Source organism: Ammospiza caudacuta, chromosome 2, assembly GCF_027887145.1.
Source record: "Ammospiza caudacuta isolate bAmmCau1 chromosome 2, bAmmCau1.pri, whole genome shotgun sequence".
NCBI classification, from domain to species: Eukaryota; Metazoa; Chordata; class Aves; order Passeriformes; family Passerellidae; genus Ammospiza; species Ammospiza caudacuta.
Genome location: NC_080594.1, coordinates 13,299,433 through 13,320,566, shown reverse-complemented (window position 1 = coordinate 13,320,566; position 21,134 = coordinate 13,299,433).

Genomic DNA, 21,134 nt, shown 5'->3' with positions numbered 1-21,134 from the left:
TTGTAGGTTATGTACAGTTTTATTGAATATATAAAATTTAAATATCTTGACATGTTAGTTGTAAGAAATAAATAATTTATAAATACCATTTGGCAAAAGTGGTGCAGAATATTCTAGCAAAATTGAAAACATATTTACCAACAGTATTACAAATATGCAGCCTTCCACCTGTCCTCCTGTGCTCAAGAGAGTGCTTGAATCCATATCTTCTTCATTACCCTCCTGCTGTACACCTCCATGTAGTCACAGCCTGGATCGAGTTCCTGCAAAGCCTGATAATCAGGAATTTGTTCCCTCTACCCACTCTTTGATACAAATTTGGTCTAATTTAGCTATTTTTTTTTACTAACAATCACATGGATTCTTAGCACAATGGAGGTGAGTCATTAATTAAAATGAATTCAGACTAGATAAAATCACACAAATACTTTTACTAATTTTTGTGGTCCCTGACAGTGTCTTTCTCTTAAATTGCAGAAACGTGTGTTTGATGGATGGACTGTTAGTTGGATAAGAAATTGGTTAGACAGTGCCATCCAGAGGGTGGCAGTCAACAGCTCAGAGTCCTGATGGACACCCATGACTTGTTTTGGGACCAGAGTTATTGAATGTCTTCATTAACTGGCACATTCAAAGGGATCTAGTGTGACACTCAGAGAGTTTGCAGGTGACACTGAGCTGTGTGGCTGACACATGTGATGGAAAGGGTGACACAGAGGGACCTGGTCAAGCTCAAGAAATGGCCCATGGGTGTCACAGACATCTTTTCACTAAAAATCCTTTCCTTAGGATTTTTTCCCTTCTGAGGAGCTGAGGCCTCAGAAACAAAATGTAAACAATGGTTATCTGCTGCTGTGGAATGCAACAGGTGCATCTGTGATTGGTTTCATGTGGATGTTTGGATTTAGTGACCAGTCACGGCAGAGCTGGCTCTTGCTCTCTGTCTGAGCCAGCTGCCTTTGTTATCATTCTTTTCTTTATTCTTTTCTTTCCTCTCTATTCTTAGCTATCCTTCTGAGAGGAAAACTTTCCTTCTATTCTTTTTAGTATAGTTATAATGTAATATATATATCAAAAATAATAAATCAAGACTTCTGAACATGGAATCAACATTCTCGTCTCTTCCCTCACCTGAAAACCCCTGTGAACAGTGTCACACATGGGAATCTCATGAGGTTTAACAGACCAAGTCCAAGCTGCTGCACCTGGGTCAGGGCAGCCCCAGCACCAATCCAGGCTGGGGATGAGCAGACCCAGAGCAGCCCTGGGAGAAGGCCCTGGGGGTGCTGTGGGTGAGAGGCTGGCCATGGCCTGGCCATTGGGAGCCCAGAGCCCCCCGTGTGCTGGGCTCACCCAGAGCCCGTGGGCAGCAGGGCAGGGAGGGGATTCTGCCCCTCTGCCCCCTGTGCTGAGAGCCCACCTGCAGGGCTGCATCCAGCTCTGGGCTCCCAGCACAGCAAGGACAGGGACCTGCTGCAGCCAGCCCAGAAGAGGCACCGAGGGCATCAGAGGGATGGAGCAGCTCTGCTGGGAGGAAAGACTGGGAGAACTGGGATTGTTCAGGTTGGAACAGAGATGGCTTTGGGATGACCTAATTGTGGCCTTCCAGTGCCTGAAGGGAGTCCAAAAGAAAGATGGAGAGAGACTATTTACAAAGGCCTGGAATGACAGGACAAGGGGGAATGGCTTAAAACTGACAGAGTAGGTTTAGATGAGACCTGAGGAAGAAATTCTTGACTGTGAGGGTGGTGAAACACTGGAACAGTTTGCTCAGAGAAGCTGTGACTGCCCCATGCCTGGAAGTGTTCAATGCCAGGTTGGATGGAGCTCTGAGCAACCTGGGATAGTGGAAGGTACTCCTGCCCATGGCAGAGGATTGGAATGAGATAATCTTTAAGGTCCCTTACAACCAAGGCTGTTTTATTATTTTTTGATTCTATGAAATAATGACTTTGGGAATAACAGTTTTAAGAATGCGCACTCATATTTGTAAGATTGCAAGTGCTCTGCCTTAATTTTGTTGATTAATTTTTCTTGAGCTAAAACCAGTAATTTTCTAAGGACAGAAATACTACTTCTCTTATAATATATGAGACCAGAAGTTGTTTTACCCTTTCACTATTCATTTAGCAAGGTTCTCCTTTCACTGCCCTTTCTCCTCATGACACAGCTATGTCAGCTGTCATCTCTCCTCAAGTGACACAGGTGAACCTCCTCATAGGCTCAGTGAGATGGGGGATTATCCATCAGCCAAAGTAAAAGATGTGTAGGTCAGTACAGACTGAAGAAGAATAGACAAGGTAGCAGTGACAGCTGTGATTTGGATGTGTGAGAAATGACACTGAGGAGCGCAAAAAGCATCGACAGCCTGTGAGGCTCTCTGCAGCAGCCCACCACTCCCCTGTAGCACTGCAGGAGACACTGTCAGTCAAGCTATCTGAAAATCTTATCCCTCTCAGATCCTGAACATTGACAAAGCTGGATTTTCTTAGTGTAATCTGTGTGACAGGGCAGTACCTGAAATGATGATAGCTATATCTGGAAGGGTGCCCTCACTTGGACCCAGTAGTTTCTATGGGCATGGGAAAATTAGGGGTTTTTTTTAATCTGAGGCCAGCAAGCCAATCAAATCTGGTAGGTTTAAATTAAACCTTAAATTCATATATAAATTGCCAGATGCACTATCCAAGATTAAAGGTCTCTTTGGAGTAAGTATATAAACACCCATCATCTGCTTTTTTGGCACTGACAAATCAACTTTTAAATGTAATTTTTTTTTTCCCCCTGTAAGCTTATTTTTTGTATTTTGCCCAGGAGATCACAGAAGTATGAGGTATTTCCCTTGAGGAATCACCTTGAAATATTTAAAAATCTTTACTTACTCCCTCAGAAACCCATGCTACTGTAAGAACATTTCTTGTTACACTATTGCTTCAGGCTTTTAACTTATTTTTAGGAAGGCATTTTATGGCTATTACTCATTCTCTGTTTCTGAGTTAGAAGAAACCTAAAAGATGTATTTTTAAAAGCTTTTTCAGGTTTTGTTGATATGCTGGACATATAAGTGCAATGAAGCCATGACTGTGTTCATAATTTGTGCTAATAATTGACTATGGTTGAGACATCTGGGTGAAGAACTGTCCTTCTGCACACAATCAGAGAAAAACTATCTGGACATTTGTTTAAAAGACAATTATGCAGTTAGACAACCATTTCTGCCTATCTAAGGTTTACATTTTGATTTTGCTTCTCTTTTCCTTTTTTGCAACTATTAGACTACCTCAGCAAACCATATAGTAGATTATACCTAAAAAAGTTATGGCGAAGGTATGGGAAGATGGCTATAATAAACTTTTTGTCACATCTTCTAAAGTTCCCAGTCTGAAAAGCATGTGCAGTAATCCCCAAACCATCACTGCCAATCTGCATACACAGATGATGAAATATTTTACCCTAAGTTACTTACTTTAAAATCAGGCCTTCTCAACCATGTGTACAGATTGATATTTGATGCAATTTTTAACAAGTCTGAAAAATACATAAATAGCATTCCCATTGTTAAAATTAACATTTTGAATCCTGATCCTTCCTTAGTGAGTCTTATCTTGTGACCCTTCATAAAAAAAAATCCTTTTTATTAATGTGATGCATTTCTTCAGTCTTATTATAGCCCTCCAATCCTCATTCAGGCCAACCTCAATGGCATTTAAAGGATTGTGCATTTCTATGAAAGAAGTGTTGCTTCCATGACACCCATATGAGGAAAATCAGAGTTTTTCTACAACCCAGACTTGTTTAATGAAATATCTAAACACCTTTTATTTCAAAAATTGTTCAGCTGGAATTAGCATCCTGGCCATCATGATTCTTGGAGAATATTCATGAGATAGAAGTGTTCTCTCTATATGTAGATATATAGACATACTTTTTTCATTTATAAGTGGGTAGTTTGTTCTCTTCTTTGACAAATCACAGAATTATAGAATGGCCTGGATTGAAACAGACCTTAAAAGTCATCTCATTCCAAGCTCCCTGATGTGGTCAGGGAGATCTTCCACTAGACTACGTTGTTCAGAGCTCCATTCTACCTGGCTATGTACATTTCCAGGGATGAGGAATCCAACACTTCTTTGGGCAACCTGTGCCAGGGCCTCACTGTGCTCAACATAAAGAATTTATTCCTAATATCTAGGTAAACCTACTGTCTTTCAGTGTGGCATGATTGGATATGTTATGATACTGTCTGTGTTGGAGAAAAATTGCTGATGGCCAACAGATATTCAAATTGCTCAACCTCTGTTGTGCTATAACATCAAGCAATTTAACTCAGAACACAATTCTAATAAAAGTTTCTGAGATGGTATTTTTGACCTGTTTTTCCCCTGTTTTCATTAAATGTAATCATTACTATGGTAAAAAAAAAAAGTCCCAGGCAATCACCCTTTTAAATGCTTGGCTTGTCTCTGCTGTCGCTCTTGACAGTAGCTGAAAAATTAAAGCACAAGGCCTTCTGAGGAATTTTGATTTGTAATGATTTCTGTGAATAGGTAATGTGAGTTTACAGAGAATATTGAAATCCCTTCAAGAACCTGGTTTGCTAAAACAAAGGTGCAAAAAACCCCTAAGAATTGGCACTAGTAAAGGGCTTACAAGAAAAAGATTGTGTCCCCTTCTCTATAATTTGGAAGCTACTTTGGCATATTTTACATTCAATTAAACCACAATGGCTGTGATTTTTTGGCTGGGCTTTTTGTATGTTTGATTTTGCTTTTGCTTTTTATGCCTGTACTAGTTTCTGTCAGCAACCCATAAACTTAGTTTTCTTATATGGATGTAAGATTTTGAATGAAAATTTATTTGAATGAACTTTTGGAATATATGAATGTGCCTACAGAACACTGTTATGTTTTAGAATAGCAGAAAGAGTAGACTGGGAATGACGAGGCTTAAGGGAAAAGAATAGCCAACCTACTAGTTTCCACTTGTATAAAGACATCTGGATGGATACCTCTGTCAAATCTTCTCTGCCAAATAAAGTCCTTCCAAAATTTATTGTAAAAACTACAGTTTTTACAGGAGGAGCTATCTATGGACTCATAATATAAGATCACAGATGACTATGGTGCACTTTTTAAAGAGATACATTTCATCCTGGCCAACTATTCCCTGTAAGAAGTGCATTGCTGCATTCAAGAGAAAGTTTGAGTTTGGCTCAAGCTGTTTTGTTAACCAGGATTTTTTTACTTTTTGGATCATCTGTTGCCCTTTGTGTGACTTAAGATTCTGTTCACTGATCAGTGTTTATGTGTAGCTGTTCCTCAGCAGATGTCTTGGACTCTAAGGTCCCCCCTGAGTACAGTATTTGTTTGCATGTGAAACCATTCCCAATTGCAGAAGTAAACTTGCTCTGAAATATGAGGCAAATCAACACTAACTCCACCTGTGCACACTAAGAAAACATTGCACTCGTTCTGTATGAAACACACAAGTCAACCAAGTGGCACAAAGAAAGATGAGTGACAAGCAAGATTATTTTTCTTCAGAAGAATATATCTATAAGGAATGAGAAATTTGATGTTTTTCTCAATTTAATGTCCTTTTTTTTTTTACCAATAAAAAGGCTACATCTGTTTAGGAAAAAGGCAACAACATGAGCATGAGGCATCAGTCTTGTGAGTATAAGCTTTATACAGTAAAGGATCTTCAGTTCACTTCTGCAGTTCCCAGAGAAATATGTAGTAACTTATAATTTCATTAGATTTAATTCTGAGTTTTTTCAGCATTTACCAGCCTAGACAAAGAAATTAATTATTTGTGTTTGTTGGTTGTATTTTTTTTGTGACCAAGTTAAGAGAAAATGACATCTTCCACTAAATGAAAGAAATGGGGAACTGCAACTAATTCTCTGTGTTGTAATGGATTTATGGAGTTCTAATTTCATGCAAACACAAAATGTGGGAAGGTGAGAAATCTATGTAGTTTTCCAACTGTTATTCATCCAGTCAAACTAATTGACCATGAATTTGTTGGTAGCTGAGCTTTGAAGTGGTACAAAACCAGAGCACAGGTACATATTATTTTAATGAACAGTGATGTGTGAAACAAATTATAGCCTTGTCAACAAGATAATAGTGAATTATATTGCAGCCATGGTTAAGGGAAGCTATAGCAAACATGCTGAATGTAGTTTCCAAAAGCTGCTAAGGGTTTGTCAATTACAATATTGCTCTGTGAAAACTGTAAAATGAAGAAACTCTACAAGTGCTCATTAATCAGGCATAAAAATAAGATTCAACACAATATTCGTGCACTCTTGAGTTTTTTGTGAATACAAGGCAAGTCTTTGACTGACTTCTGTTTGTTTTCAATAATTGTTCAGCCAATTCTTTCTATGATATATGTTTCTACTAATAAAATTTTTGTGAACATATGGAAACAGGATGGAAATATCTAAATGAAAAAATGAGGAATATCATTGCCTAATTTGTAGATTTCTTTATTTTACTTTTTAAAATATTTGCTTAGTAATCCTGGTAATTTCTTTGGGGAATGTTTAATGTTAAAACATAAAGCTATTGCTTTATCAGAGAGTTCTAAAATATCCTGAGGTGGAAGGGACCCATCAGGATGATCAATGTCTGACTCCTGGCCCTGTGCAGGACAGCCCCAGGAATCCCACCAGTGCCTGAGAGTGTTGTCCAAATGCTTCTTGAGCTCTGTCAGATTTGGTGCTGTGAGCACTTCCCTGGGCAGCCTGTTCCAGTGCCCAGCCACTCTCTGGGTGAAAAACTTTTTCCTGATACCCATTTCCAGCCTACACCTTCCCTGACATAGCTTCACAGAGTTCCCTTGTGTCCTGTCACTGGTCACCAGAGAAGAGATCCGTGTCTGCCCCTCCTCTTCCCCTTGTGAGGATGCTGCCACCACCAATGAGGTCTCCCCTCAGTCTCCTCTCCTCCAGGCTGAACAATTCCAGCTTCCCCAGCTGTTCTGTGTATGTGTTCCCACTAGACTTTTCACCATCTCTGTGTCCCTCCTCTAAGAGCTTTATATCTTTTATTATGGTATCTGAAATTGCCCCCAGGACTTGAGGTGAGGCCACCCCAGTGCAGAGCAGAATGGGACAATCCCCTCCCTTGCCCAGCTGGTGAATTGTGCCTGATGCACCCCTTAACACAATTGCTGTCCTGGCTGTCAGAGCACATTCCTGTCTCACTGGTATGTTGTAACCTGGAAATAGCAAAAATACAGGATTGAACATCAGAGAGACTCAATTGACTCATCTTTGTAAGATGTTGATTTGGTTCTTTACTCAGTTGATTCAGTGATGTAGTGCCTTCAGACTTTATATTACCAACCCTCCTCTTTAAAATTATAGTCCTGAAAACCTGCTTGATCATATTTATTCAGAAATGCTTTGTAAAGGAACATAGATTTAGACAAGCTTTTGAAAGTGGAAATAGGAAAAGCTCCCCTCCTATCTACACCCAGGAAAAAGCTGCATACTTAGGTTATCTATTGACAGAACAGATAAACAGATCTCTCCCCAACTGTTACATATGGAGCTCTGTTTTATTCTTGGAAAAATAAATTATGGTAGATATTGAGAATGCTAACCTTTAATAAAATATTAGGTACAGGCAGCTTATTGAAACACATTTGGTTATGAGTGGATTTTTATAACTGCTTAGAATTTATATATTTTAATTTCTTATGCTGTCACTCCCTCTTAAAATGATTATTTTGAAGCATTCACTTTTATGTTAGCCATGACCTACTTTCTGTTAAGATGGGTACTTTGGGTGTACATATCTGGTGCCTATTTCACAAACCTTATTCTCATAGAATAACAGACGTTATCCAGATGCTTTCAACAAAGCTTTTCCACTTTGCTTTACTCTGCCTAGTGAATAAAAGATTTTATTATATTTTTCAGGGAGACGAGTGAGGTGGGGGAGGAAGGACTTATTAGGGAATTCATACTGTTCTTCAGTGAGATAATTATTCTCTATTAATTCTTGGGTGGTTTTCTTCATTGGACCATTAAATATCTTCTGTACTGTGGTGGAAGAAAAGAAACAGTAACAGAATCATCAATGTGCTGCACTGGGTATGAACAGGAACATAAATAATAAAACCTTAGTAGCTGCTACAATGGGGTTTTGAAACACATTGAGGAATCTGCAATCCCTCTTGTTAGTAAGGAAATACAGAAGTCTTGACATTTAAAGCAGTGACTGTGTGTCACATCCAGGCACACTCTGCAGTACAGGGGTGTACAGGGTTGTGCTTAAGAAGACGAACAGGGATATAATCACTAACAATAATGAAGAGGGTTGGCACTTTGTTTTGCCAGTTGCTGTTAAAATAATAGCACATTTATTGTCCCAAAGACCTGCTGGTGTGCTCTAATGTAGGCACAAGTTTGAAGTTAACTAAGCTGAGAACAAGACTTGGTGCACTTAGATAAGTGAGGTTTCTGTATAGAAAGCTCAGCAGGCTCAAGAGAAATCCAACAGGCTTTCTGAGGCTGTGCCATCATTATAATTTCTGAATTTTCAGGTTTCCCTCTCCTCCTCCCTTTGCTGAAATAAGACACCTGATGGTCTGGCTCTCTCCTTCTTGGAGACTCTCTTGGCTGTCTTTGTTCACACTCTGGCGCCACTTCCATTGAATGTCTCTGCTGAAAGTGCATTTCTACTTCTTGAGTATGCCTTGTATCAGCTGAAGCCTCTCTTCTCCTCTCTGATGCCTTCATACACTGTCTCCTCTCACACTCTACTCTTGAATGCTTTTTCTGGGCTTGGAGCACAGCCACAAATCAAACCTAAAGCCAGCAAGGCAGTTGCCATGAATAATAAAGGAGTTTGCAGCATGACCTAAAGGATGTTAAATAATATCTTTGGATCAGAAGTTCCTCCTGGATTACTGCTTTAACAGTAGACTGATTTTCTGAAAAAGTAGGAGCTGCCTTCAGCAAGACCCCATAGAGGGTAAATAGCAATTTTAATTTTATCTCAATTTTTATCAAGTGAATGTTAATTTATTTTCATAGCTTTTCCTAGTCCTCACAGCACCAATCAATGATGATTTAGAAGCATTAAGGTGAATGTAGATGAGGACAAAAAAGAAAAGCTAGTGGCATATAGTAAAGAAGCTGTGAGTTGGCCCGATTCAAACTAGTTTGTGTTTTTCAGTGTATGGGGACAGTTGGTTATGGAGTTGTTAGGAGCATTGTGTAACACAGCAGGGGTAGGTCAGAGACAACCACACACCTGATGTTCATGTGGTTTATTGGTTGAATTCCTCTTTACAAGTGGGGTTTGCCTGGATAACTCACTCCTCTGATCTTTGACACCGCCCAGTTCCCGACCCCTGAGATAGCTGCAGCTCAGGATGGATTGTGATTGGTTGAGGTTCCTGTCAATCAACCCAAGGGCTGGTTTATAGAACTGACTGGGTTTCTTAGCCAAATTAATTGCCCAGTACAAGCCAGCTTGTACTGCGACTGAGGTGCTACTTTTTTAGTTCACAGTAAAAAATGAGCTGTGAATGCTGTGACTTCTTTTGTAAGAAAGAAGATTTTGAAAACATACAGAGAGTGACACATTTGATCTATTCACCAGAACTGCAAACACACAAATCTCTTGGCACATATTTTCCAGAGGATTTTTTTGATTGAGGCAGTTATGTAATTTCAAACAGAGATGAGAGAATTTCTGAACTGCAAGAAAGCTTTATTTCTGTATTATTTTAAATCCACAGATGAGCTGTCAGAATGGGAAAAAAATGTACTCTTCAAAAGAGTATGCACTTGATGAATTTGAGACTAAAAAAGAAGAAAACTTTTTTTAATAAATTTGACATTATAGCAGAAAAACTTTAACTTGCACAAAAATTTTCCATATGTCTCACTTTGAAAGACAGGTGTCTGCTAAGGAAAGCAGGATCCTCCCTTGGAATGGAAAATATAAACCCCGTCCCTCTGAATTATTGTAATTTTGTAATTACAGTGCAGCAAAAAGCTCAGAGCAGTGCTGAAGAAGCAGCAGGGGCGGTGCAGCAGTGGCCCAGCTCTGAGCAGGGTAGAGAGGGGCAGGCTCAGGATCTCATGCACCTGTGATAGACGGTGATAGAGCCCTTGTTTGAGTGGGCTAGGTGTTAATAAGGTCCCAGTTCAGTGGCTGTTCTCACCCCATGGCAGAAGAAGCAGCTCCAGGCTGGGTTTTGGTGGTTTCAGTGAATTCCCTTCCTCAAGCATAAGCTTTGACCGTCCTCTCTGACGCCAAGAGAAAGAGAGCCAGCAGTTGCCCCAGCCCCATCCATTACCTGGACAATTCTTCTGGTATCTCTGCCTCTCAGAGTGAAATTCCCAAATAAGAGAAGTGAAACCAGATGCCCTCCTGCCCTGAGCTTGGCCACTTCTTTTGTTTTTCTTAGGTACCCAGTCGTCAGTGTTTCCTAGCAACTTTTGGGGAAAAGTTCTATAAGTAAAAAGGAACAAAAGGAAAGAAACCTAACCCCCAACACCTTAATTGATGATAGCTATGATTTGTCATTTTTTAAAATTTTGTTTGAAATGAAGAATGGGCCTATGAAACTATTGATCTTGAAACCCTAACTTAGCTTGCAGTAGTTGTGCTAGTGAGATACTAGGAAAAGATCACAAGATATATTCCTTGAAACAGTGACAAAAAATGTTGTAAGGAAATTACATGCAGATTGATACACAGATCTGTGCTTCTCCCTTTCATTGTGGTCTAATACAAGGCAGTACATTATTCTTTATTTGTGATTCCTATATCCCTTTTCACTGGATTTATTTTCCTGATGACTTTTTTTGTACCTTCAAATGAAGACAATCAAAACACAAGACAGATATTTCTTCTCTCTGATCTTACGGTTCTAAGAATTACAGGGGGTTTTGTTCCCTTTCTCATTCCCTCCCTTTTTTTCAAAGGCCTGTGATTTCACAAAGCAAGGAAAAATACAAACAAAACCTGTTCTACAAAGGCCATGTTTTCCCTCTTCATTCTATGACAACAATGAGATTGTGTAGACTTAGCTCAGAGTGCACCATACGTGCAATGTCTTTCTTGCCCCCTTGTTTTTGGTAGGCAAGAGTTGGAAGAGCAAATGAGAAAGACATTTAAATCATGGGACACAAGAAGTGTCTCAGAGTCCTAGATCAAGGTAAATTAAATACAGCAGCCTCACTACTGTTCATTCTCACAATCTTTAGCCCAGATTTTACATTAGAAAGAGAAACAATAGTATATAAGATAGCGCTGGGTCAAGTGAAGATAACTTTTTTTTGCATTTTGCTAATAGTAAAGATTAAAACTAATTTTTACTGCACTTCTAGCATGAACCATGGATGTAAGGAATACATTGTGTCATGAAATTTCTCTGCCTGGGTGTTTGTGTAGGCCTACATTTCATGCTAGGAGAGGACAAATCCATCTATGTAGGAGAAAGAATCTTCACAGAGGGAGGCACTTCAGCAGGAAAAGGGATGCTCCCACAAAGACCTTCAGGGGCAGCTGAAATGGAGAGGGGTGTTTTTCATCCAGGAGACAGATTCAGCTTAGAAGGGATGAGTGATTAATTTAAAAACTGTTTTCATGTAGGAGCAGAACAGCAAAGCAGCTCTGGGCCTAGTGTGCCTGCAGAAGCTAAGCAGCTGTTGATTTGGGTTTAGAGTAAGGTCAAGATCTGCATGGAGGAACAATGTATTTTGGTGAATGTTGCTTTGTGAATCAGTAAAACACAATAAGTAAAGAAGTGGGTAAAAAAGATCATCATACATTAGGCAGTAATTGCTTACAAGGGTAAGGACATACCCTATGAACTCCTTTGCATTGCTGAAGCTTTCAGCAGCCACTGTAGGGACTTTGGGATACAGGAAATGAACTTAGAATCAGCTCTATTTCAATTCCAATCACCTTTTTATAGAAAATTAAAGAAATGTGAAAGATATTGGAGAACATGAACAGAATAAAATTCTTGTGAATCAACATAACCTTCTAATAGCAAATTTATTTCAGGAAATTCTCAGAACACTTGATCTATTTTCCACAGCTCTCCTTGTTTAATCACCAGAGAAATGAAAATAGTCAGAACCATGGCATATGGAATTCATTAGAAAAAAAAAAAAAAAGAAAAATTAGAAAATCCAACAATATTTTATGATGAAGTAGGTATTTAACACAGTGGAATGGTGTCTCAGCTAAAAAAATATGTGGAAACGAAATAGATCAACTATGTAAATATCCAGTTAGCTTTGTTTACAGCTAAATTACAGTGGGAGAACTATTACTGGTTATTTCTGAGTAGTATTGACAGTAAATCACTTAGGACATAACGAGAAAAGTGGCAGTGTAATTTTCTAACATGCCTAAGTCTGCACAATAACTGATGCAAATTCTGCAGCACTCCACATTTGCCCAAATGTAAGGATCTTTTGAAATAACGTTACAGAGAGCTCAATTTGCAGAACAGGGACTTGGCTTTTACTTACTGAAAGAAAATTTAAAGAATTCCATTGATGGCAGAAGGGCAAATCTTTGGGCTTACAGACATTTTTATTGAAAAGGACTTGCAAATGGAGTCTTGGAATTCTCCTTTCCTTAAATCAGGCAGATGCCTTTATTGCCGTATATAAGAGTCAGGGAACATCTTCACACTTCAGCTTTTTTTCAGCTTGATAATACCATTTCAATTGGATATATAATTGATATTTTCATTGTTTGCCTAATGTTAAGTGAAATTAAAAGTAAACAGAGTAGTGTATAACATCAGCTTTATGTAAGAACGGCCTGCAAGCAGTGGTGCAGCTACAGCAAGATCCTCATCAGAGCAAACAAGATTTGTGCATTGCAGACTTCTCTGTTCCATCCCAAAGACACAGACAGCCAATACACCTGTCATTTCAGGGGTCACCTGGCCACATCCCATTTGATCTGAGACCTCATCTTTAGAAAACTTGTTTTGATTAAATCAAATTCCTATCTGAACCAGTTAAGCTGTGCCACTAATTACCTTATTTGTTATATCTTTTATTTGATTGCAGATATATCTAAAGTTACCTTCTAGTCTAACCTGTATATTTTATCTTTTTATTATTCTTTGATAATACTCCCTTCTACAACCCCATCGTCCAGAGTACCTTCTCTTTCCTTTCCATTTTCCTCGCAGTCGCATTGCTTCTCTTTTCTGTCATTTCCTGCTATTGTATTTTACCTAGATAACTTAGTTGGGTATTTCCTACTGACATTGCCAGCCAGTGTCACACTTTCTCAATGTTCAGTGTTGAAAAACTCTCATGTGTAAAAAATTCCTATGTGTTATCAGAATTTCTTGTATGGCAAGTTGTGCCCATTGCACAATTTATTCTTTTCAATCTGCACCTCTCAGAAAAGTCTGGCACAAGTTTTTTCCATATTCTCCTGCTGGGTAACTGAAAAGATATTTGATCAAAATTAAGCAGCGCCTGTAGCAATGAATATTTTCAAAGAACTACTTGTGAGCAATTCACAAATGTGCTTTGAGGAATATTTTTAGCAATAAAATATATATAGAAGTAATCTTATCATTTCTGGAATTTATTTCCCCCCTAATGTTTGGAGAATGTATTGAGCATTTTGTTTAAATTATTTGGTCTATGAATTTTGTAAGCATTTCGGTAGGATTGCTGCTTTTACAGCAGGAAGAGATCATATGTTAACAACTTGCAGCTGCTGAGTGCTAGTGCTCATCCTAAACACCATTTCAGAATCTCAATGCTGAAATGAAAACAAAGTTTAAGTGAAATGTGAGTGACAAGCAGTCCTTTAGATATGAGTATCCCAGTATTTAGCTTTGAAACAGAATGGTTTGTAAACTTGCTTTACACCATTTCTGGCCTTCTTCCTCTGGCATGTCCAGAAAAGGGCAATTGGGCTGGGAGGGTCCAGAAGGTAAATCCTATGAGGAACAGCTGAGGAAGCTGGAGGTGTTTAGCTTGGAGAAAAGGAGGCTTAGGGAAGACCTTATCACTGGTGTAGCCAGGTGGGGGTCAGGCTCTGCTCCAAGGTAACAAGTGATAGGCTTCAACCTGTGCCAGAGGAGGTTCAGGTTAAATATCAGAAAGAATTTCTTCCCAAGAAAGTTGTTAAGCATTGGAATGGACTGTTCAGGGAGATGGTGACGTGACCATCCCTGGAAGTATTCAAGAAACAACTGGATGTGGCACTCAGTGCCATGGTCCGGTTGGCAAAAGGTTGGACCAAATGATCTCAGGGTTCTTTTCCAACCTAAATAATTTTATAATTGTGGGATTCTCCTACTATAGCAGATAGGTTCCCAGTCTCACCAAGGTTAACACTGGACTAGAACCTCCAGGGATGCTGCTCCTTAGTTCACTTGTGAGATAGCTGGCCCTGTGAACTATACAGCATATCTATGAGGAATATGTTTCTACCCAAAAGGAAAGAAAATGAACAGCCAACATCATATTACTTCAGTTAATTCCTCAAGGGATGTGTCTGAGAGCACCTTGTACACTGCTCACCCTCCTTTCCTGAATAAATACAGAAATGAATCTTGGAACTCTCTTCATGGCAATTCTCATCTTTAGATTACACTTGCTTGTGGAGTTTCCTCACCTTCATGAACTGAGCTGAGTTTTGTCTCAGTAAAATATACATAGTACTAAAATGTATTTTCATTTTTCAGGACTATAATTTAAAGAAATGACAGACATTGACATGTAGTAGCTTTAGTTTTTCTAATTTTGCTTGAGTAAAATTATATTATCAGATACAGAGGAACATATTTCAAATTTTAAAAATGAACATATAGAGGTCCATAATCTTGTAATTTGCATTTTCTTGACATTTTCTATACTTTGGTTGCTAATATCAGCAATTCTAATTCATACAGAAATTAATTTCATTTTGATTCACACATACAGATGTTAGCATTAGACTGTGCTGTTATCATGTAGTCATTCAAAAGATGATAGGCTCAATGGTGTCACATTATCTGCCTTTCTAAATTACTGTGACACAGGTCTTATTCTTTCTCAGCATATTTTTTCTCATTCCTCTTGCTTTGCTTCTCTTACATCCTTAAATGGCCCTTATCATAGAAATATTTATGAATTAACATCTGTAGCCTCCTCCTTTTCATAGTTTGTACTTCTAATTTCAAATTTTTTTAAGATTGTTTCTTAAATACATCCAATTTAATCAATTGCCTACCAAGTATAAGTTGCACTGAGCAATGAAAAACACCTCAGGCATAAAAAAAAATGTGAACAATCTTACACAAATAAGTTATTTTGTTTGAAATGCAATAGATACAATATGTTGGTTTACCAGGTTGAAACTTGTTTAGATGAGAATTGAGTCTACTAGAGGGAACAGAATATACCTTGAGGTATCTGGGAAAAAAAAAAATCTGACAGTCCAAAGGTTGCTGTAGTACAAGGTATGATTCCTCTCCACTAAGAAATTCAATGTGCTCTCTGAGGCACTCTGGATAAATTGGTCTGGCTGGATAAATTGGACCAAAGAATATTTCATTTTGTGTCAAAATTTATATCATCATGATCCAAATTTTAAACGATATGTAATGCTTGAAGTGATGGCATTTTCCCAGGATGCAAGAGATATCACTGATCACTGCGGGAGAAGAGAAGCTCTGTCTCCTTTAAAGCATATCACAAAATTACAGAATGCTTGAGATTGAAAGGGACCTCTGGTAGTCCAACCCTTCTTCAGGGCCACCAAGAGCCAGTAGCCCACCACACAGTGTCCAGAAAATTCTTTGGTGCCTCTAAGGAGAGAGACTTCACAACTTCTTTGAACAAGTTACACCTGTACTCAGTCATTTGCAGAGTAAAAGTTTCCTGATGTTTAGCGGGAACATATTCTGTTTCACTTTGTGCCCATTGCCTCTTGTACTGACCCTGAGCAGCACTAAATAAAGCCTGGTTCCATCCTCTTCACGCTCTCTCTTCAGGAATTTATACACATTTATAGGATATCTCTTGAACCTTCTTCTCTTCTCTTCTCTTCTCTTCTCTTCTCTTCTCTTCTCTTCTCTTCTCTTCTCTTCTCTTCTCTTCTCTTCTCTTCTCTTCTCATAGTTAGCAGATACATAAAAAATTGGTTACAATAACTGTAATAGTTTTATTATCTTTTTTTTTTTCCCTGCCCAAAGTTCAGCTTAACAATTTTTCCTGGGTTAGGCACTACATAACTGAAGGCTGACAGAGGAAGGTGTAATACTGATGAGTGACTATCAGATGGCAGACTGATATCTTCTGCTGTTTGCCTGAAAGTGCTAATGATGATTGGACATCACTGCCATGCTAAGGCTTGTATGTGAACTCCTGAATGCTCAGCAGCCAGGTCTCTTGGCATTTTTTACAAAAAATATTGTAAGAATATTTGTAACTATCAAAATAATGCAACATGGATAACAATACTAGGCAGCCTGGGTTCATGAGTTCTACATGGATATTAAATTTTCTTTTAAAAGGAAGTGTCATTGATAGCAGCAATAGTACAATTTACCACTTCCTTTTCTGTAAACTGTTTTGGTTTGCTACAGGATGATATTTTGATTAAGAAGCCAGGTGATACAAAATCAATAGAAGAGTTCATACTGATTAAACACTGTCTTTCTTACTGATATTTGTGAGGTCTTTAAGAAACAGTTCCTGACCTTTTGCTATTTAATATTGTTATCAATGACTTGGATGAAAACAAAACTGTTATTGATTGAATTTATAGCAAATGCACACAAACACAAATGAATGTCAAAAAAAAAGGTAGAATTCAGCAGGGATGTGTAGGCAGTTCAGTAAGTGTAGTATAAATATACAATTTGCAACTCAGCCAAGTTAAGTTTTGGTGTAGTGAAGTGTGAATAGAAGCCACATTTTGCAGCTACAAATGTCTTGAAGAGAAGATGCTTTTAAAAAGGTGCAAGAAGTCACACCAAGCATGAACACTCAATACAGTTCCACATTAAAAAGGTGAATGTGAGACAAAAACATGAGAATATTGAGTAGATATTGATTCTGCTATTTCTCCTTAGGAGGCTGCTGCTTCTGTTCTGAAATCCTGAGTTCAAGAAATGCATTGATAAATTGGAAAGGATTTATTAAAGGACTGGGAAGGATTCAAGGAGCTCAAAACATGGATTTAGCAAGGGAAATTGTGTCTGTTGTACTTCTGGCTCTTCACAGCTTGATGTTCAGAAGAGTAGACTGTTGTGCTCTTAAGCTTTCCCTGCTTTGTGATGGGATGTCCCACCAATTCTGTGTCCTTGCTAAAGTCCCTGGTACAGGCATTGGTGTCCCTGTCCATTTGTGTTCTTTGTGTGTGGTATCATGCTACTGATTCCTTTCTATAGTACAGCTGTACCTCTTCTTGCTCATGTTTGGGGGTTTTGCAGGGAGGGAAATGCAAGTTCTGGACACAGCTTTAAGCTTTTGATGCTTCCAACCTTTAATTCCTTCTATCAGTAAAACCAGCCAAGGGCAATGGAGCTATGGCAGGATCACAGAGCAGTTAAAAGGTTCACTGATGTGGGCGCAGCAATTCCCAACACAAAGCCAAACACTCACCTATACATATAGCCTCTCACAAGGATGAAATTTGTTGTTTTTCACCTCTTTCCCACTGTTTGACTGCTCTGGGATCTAATGGAATGGTGACATTCCCATGAAGTTCTATGTCCTACTAAAGCTTATAGAACAAACCAAGTTCTCATGGGTGTTGCTGCTGCTATTCTGCCCTGGGTCATCCCTGCACGTTCCCTCACGTTGTTCCTGTTCTTTGGATTGTCCCAGAAAATTGGGATCAATCTGGCTTACCATTAGCTCTAGTTTCTGGGCAGATCCTAGGTGGTTTTCCCTGGTGTCATCTAAACAATGAAACAATTTTGTGACATTCAGCCACATGATTCTGTCAATGAGGTTGTAGGAATGGGGAATGGGACAATCTCCAGAGTGAGAATTCAATATTTAAAGAATTTCTTCTTAAAACTGATTGAGTGGTGAGATCACCTTAGACTACTGGATCTCTTGTTAATTTGACAGTTTGCATAGATAGATTGTTCTTAGTTTCTGCTCTGTTTGCTTCCATTTTTAAATGTTTTTCTAATTTGTTATTTTTAATTATGCAACATTTAATCTCAGAATTTCTCCTGAGGCACAAAAGTTGTAGAGAGAAGTAGAAAAGCTCGATAGTGAGGTGAGCTTTGTCCATATGTAAAGATTCCATAGCAAAAAACAGAATTCACAAGCTCCCCACTGATTCCCTCAATTATTAAGTGGAATTTGGTTACAGTTAATAGGAAATCATATAACAAAAATTATTAAGAGGATTCTCAAATATAGCAGGAAACTTTATAATGAATTATGGCATATGGAAGTTGTACACAGATATATTTTGTTTAGGAATAATTCACATTTTATAATATTAGAAGAATTTATATTTAACTTCACCCACAGAAGTTAAATCAAGAAAGTTGTATGACTTATGTAATAGAAGCAGGCAGATGATGTGGTTATAATTGTCCCCCTCTGCCCTCTAAAGTCCATGAATCCATGAAATAAATGAAAGAGATATTGGAATTTTTTTGTCATATTTCCAGTTTCATCAATAGTGTCAGGTTCGATTTTTCACAATTGATGTTCTACTAGCCATAGTGTCAGCAGAAATGAACCTCCCTCTCCAATTCATATCCCTAGATCTACAAATGGAACAATTTGGTTTTGAAAAGATAAGTTCAAATCACCTATATGTATTCAAGTAGGTTTAATTTTTAAAATGGAAATGTTTTTTCTTTAGTATTTAACAAACATTTTTAAATATGTGAGAATAATTTGCATTGGGTTTCAGCCTATTTCACACCTCCAAAATTTAAAGCTGGTACTTACTCAACTCACTCAATTCCTTGTGTTGGGCTGCAGAGCCTCCCCATCCTCATGACAGGAGCAGCAATATGAGGAGAAAGGGCCATCCTTTGGCCAAATACTTATCTGATGTTTATTATTCTGTAGCTTTTCTTTTGCCCAAAGCAGTAGCCCCTCATTCTTGTCTACGATATGGGATCCAAGAGCTGAAGAGAGGCTGCATTATTCCCTCCAGGAAATGCTGCTCCAGAAAGTTCCAAACAGGACTCTGCTAAATAAATCTCATGGAGAAAGAAGGAGAGCTGACAAATTTCCCTCCTGCCCCACAGAGCTTTTAGTTCTGCTGGAATTGACCTGCTGGGTGATTGGCAATAGCTCCTTGCTGTTTTAGAACTTTGCTGTTCCATCTGTCAGCTGTGAGGGATCAAAGCCCCCCAACAGGTGCTCCTTTCCGTGACCTGTTTCATGGAAAACTATGTTTTGGGGATAGAATCAGCAAAGTGTTTAGAGCTGTTAAAAAGATTTCCTTTAGTACAATGGTTAAACAAATTCTTAGCACTTTCTGCATGTTTTAGTTAGAAGTAAAAACACATTTTCAAATTAGATTTTACAAGCTGGTGAGGGGTTATACAGTGAATTCAGATTTTTTCTACAATTATTTAAATTCGTTGATAAATTAACCTAATAATCATGTAACTGAAGCACATAGTAAATCTGAAACATTAAATAAAACTAATTAAGAACCTCATCTTATTCAGTCAAAATAAATCCAGGGATTTATTTCTCTTTCATTTTGAAATTTCCATAAGGGATAATCTAATCTAACTTAATGCCTAAATTCTCATTGCTGTCAATAGACCTTAATTTTGCAAATATATTCCAGGAAACATAAAGTTAGAGACTTCCTACCACTTTTAATTTAATTTTCATGCAAAAAAAAATAGAGAATCTAACCTTTTCTAATTTTCAGCCTGCTTGCAGGGCACACATTGATTTAGGCCTCTGTTCTGGTTGCTCTTGCTTTTCAAATCTCAGTGGGAATCGTTTTAATTTATTGTTAAGAATGATTAAATCACGGAATCTTAGCATACCAAAATGTGTTAAATTAGCAAGAAGAACAAAGTTGTGGTTGTTAAACAGATAACCTGTGAGCTCTGTGGCACTCTTATATTTATGGACTTTGTTACTCACAGTATGGCTCCGTACAATACAAAAAGGGTTTTCTCTAAAGACTAAATTTCAAAGACTTATGTGTCTGTGACTGAGGAAAAGCATTTCTTCTCTCCAGGTACACATTCCTGAGAAAGATTAATAAAGCAGAAAAAAAGATCCTCTTCATAAGAGACCACACTCGAAGCATCTTTTATATTATCACAATGTTGTGTTTCAGAGGAATGGGAAGGAAATAAATTCCAGTCCCTGGAAATTGATGTATAAACAGTAACTGTCCAGAGTCTCAAGAAGCTTAAATAAATGTGCTAATCTTTGCTGGAGACAGTGGTACCATGACAGTTTAGGCTGAGTGTGGGTCTGATCCCTTAGTGAAATAATGTGCCTCCAGTTATTGAAGAGAAAGCTAAAGAGCCTTCCACAGAAGAAAGATCCTTTATTCTCTCCATGTAGCTCTCATTAATATCCTTTGCAGCTCTAAAAAAGTTGTTTATGACGTTAGAATACATTGATTTTTGAAAGAATATATTTAGCATTATCTTCCATTTGTCAGAATCAAAACTCATTTGACACATCAGGTAACAAAACCTCAAAGAGAAATCAGGAACTCTGTGATAAAAGTGTCAGAAAATGGATGGTTTGGATATGACATGATCCTTCTAACCTCATAAAATTTCTCTGAAAACATCTTCAAAATCTATTTTATACTTCCTTTTTTTTAAAGTTTACTGCTTGTTGTTAGCATTTCATATTAATAGTCTCCTGGAACACCCTACTCTTTTGTTTGTGTATGCTTTTATAAAATACTGAATTCATAGAAGAATCTTCATTTTAGGTTTGAGTCGAAAAGCAAATAATATTTGTTTCGGAATTTTTCCAATTTTAGTTTTCTTTACCAGAAACAGTGTCACTGAATAAGCATCCTAGCTGTTAGGAATTTTTTAAAAAGCACAAGAAAGCAAACCTTTCAAAAATGTCTGTAAATAGATCCAATTTATCTAAAAAGGTATTTAGGAAAAATGCACAGATGTAAACTTCTGAACCTGTTCTT